A 2,281-nucleotide genomic window follows, 5' to 3' on the forward strand; every position below is an offset into this window, starting at 1 on the left:
GGGCAGAAAAAAAAAAAAACACTTGGGAGGGGGTTTTGGCCTAGTTCGTTATGCAAAACATTTTATAAAAGCCAGGATTGATGAGTGGGCTCTTGAGACACATAGGCTGGGTGAAATAGCTACCTTCGAACCGCACGCTGCCAACACCGCCCTCACCTGCGGAATGAGGCACCGGTGGAGCTTCCTTATGAGGACTTTGCCGAGCAGTGGATATCCTCTGGAGCCCTCGAACAAACAATCAAGAGGAAACTCATACCGGCCTTGACAGGAGGGAGAATCCAACAGACGGAAAAGTCCATATCGGAATTACTACCCAGAAAAGGGGGCTTAGGAATACCAAATCCCTGTAGGCTAGCAGATAAAGAATACGAAAACTGCCTTAAACTTACTGCTGGATTTTGAGGGAATAAATCTAGAGCAACAGCAATTAAGAACGGAAATAGCAAAGACCAGAGAACAAGACCAAGAGGTACAACTACAGAGCCTTCCATCGCAATTGGCAGAGGACGCCAAAAAGAGACTCCAAATGACACAGGAAGAAGGAGCATAAAACTGGCTCGCTGCCCTACCCATAAGAGCGAAGGGATTCAGCCTAAACCTACGCCCTCGCTCGCAGGCATGGCTGGTCCTTGGATGGTCTTCCTCAACAATGTTCTTGAGGCTCTCCCTTTGACTCAGACCATGCCATGAATTGTAAAACAGGTGGCTTTGTTGTCACACGGCATGAAGAAGTCAGAGACCTCACCGCTCAATTGCTGAAAGAAGTTTGTCATGATGTGAGAGAGAGTCAGAGTTACTCCCGACTGGAGGAAGAGACTTCGACCTGAGATCGGCGAACACGACAGACGACGCTCGCGTTGATGTCAGCGCGAGAGGTTTCCGTGCTCGCTGACAGAGGGCCTTCTTCGATGTCAGGATATTCAACCCTATGGCCCCCAGCAAGAAGGGGTCAGGAGCCGAGAGCTGCCCACGTCAGACATGAGAACGAAAAGAACAGGGAGAACGGGGAGATGATCCAGGAATCCTTCAACCCCCCTCTTTTTCATAACCACAGGAGGAATGGGGCCGACGACAAGAAAAAGGAGAACGGGGAAAGGATCCAGGAGGTGGACCAGGGATCCTTCAATCCCCCCCCTCGTTTTAACCACAGGAGGAATGGCACCGACGACAGCAACGTTTCACACGATCCAGGCACAGCAGATGGCAGAAAAAACAGCAGCCTATGAACAGTGCCATCACGTGGTCGAGATGCCGCCTCCCATTTTCTATGTTAAGAGAGTATCAATATGGTCCTTAGAGAGAGAGAGAGAGAGAGAGAGAGGGAGAGGGAGAGGGTCATCAGACTGGGAGAGGGAGAGAAGAGAGAGAGAGAGAGACTGATGTCTAGAGAGAGAGAGAGAGAGAGAGAGAGAATATTGTTTGATGATTTGTCCTTCCTTCTTGTTTGAGAGAGAGAGAGAGAGTTTAGAAAGCATGAGAGAGATGAAGAAAGAAAGAAAGAAAGAAAGAGAGAGAGAGAGAGAGTGTGGGTAAGAGAGAGGATGAAAGGTAGGGTTGAGGTCTCCTGAGGTCACCACACCCGTGTCTTGAAGGGACGAGGTCTAAGCCACCCACCTTACACCAGCGTTGGGGACACGGACTTCGAGGAGACTGCGTAAGAGTGTAAGAATTGAAGCGCTAAGAAAACATCCTAAATGCACATGCTGCATTGAACTATATAAATAAAATGTCAACAGGTTTATTAAGTTGAATTTAAATAATAGAAGGATGTCGGTCAAGCTTTAGTCGCTGAGTGAGAGCAAAATGCATGTCGGGGGACGATGATATGCATTCTGAAATGTACGTAATATTATTTCATGACACATCTTGTAACAGGAATGGGGGAAGAGGGGGAGGGAGGAGAGATGGGGAGAGGAGAGAGGGAGGGAGAGAGGGAGGGAGGAGGGAGAGGGAGGGAGAGAGAGGAGAGAGGGAGAGGGAGGGAGAGAGGGAGGGAGAGGGAGGGAGAGGGAGGGGAGAGGGAGGGAGAGAGAGGAGGGAGGGAGGGAGGGAGGGAGGAGGATTTATTTATTATTATTTCTTATTTATTTATTATATAATTTTTTTTTATTATTATTTATTTATTTTTTATTTATTTATTTTTTACTTATTTATTTACATGTATTTTATTTTAATTTTATTTTTTTACGTTTACATATATATATTATTATTATTATTATTATTATTATTATTATTATTATTATTATTATTATTATTATATATGGTATATAAGAGGAGAGAG

The 2,281-nt window shown here is 45.7% G+C and overlaps 1 pseudogene; it reads left to right on the forward strand.

Moving 5' to 3' along the window:
• Window positions 1–1,658, forward strand: part of LOC138863315 (uncharacterized) — a 3,127-nt pseudogene extending 1,469 nt beyond the window's left edge.
• The last annotated feature ends 623 nt before the right edge of the window (window positions 1,659–2,281 follow it).

This window comes from Penaeus vannamei, chromosome 11 (genome assembly GCF_042767895.1).
Source record: "Penaeus vannamei isolate JL-2024 chromosome 11, ASM4276789v1, whole genome shotgun sequence".
NCBI lineage: Eukaryota > Metazoa > Arthropoda > Malacostraca > Decapoda > Penaeidae > Penaeus > Penaeus vannamei.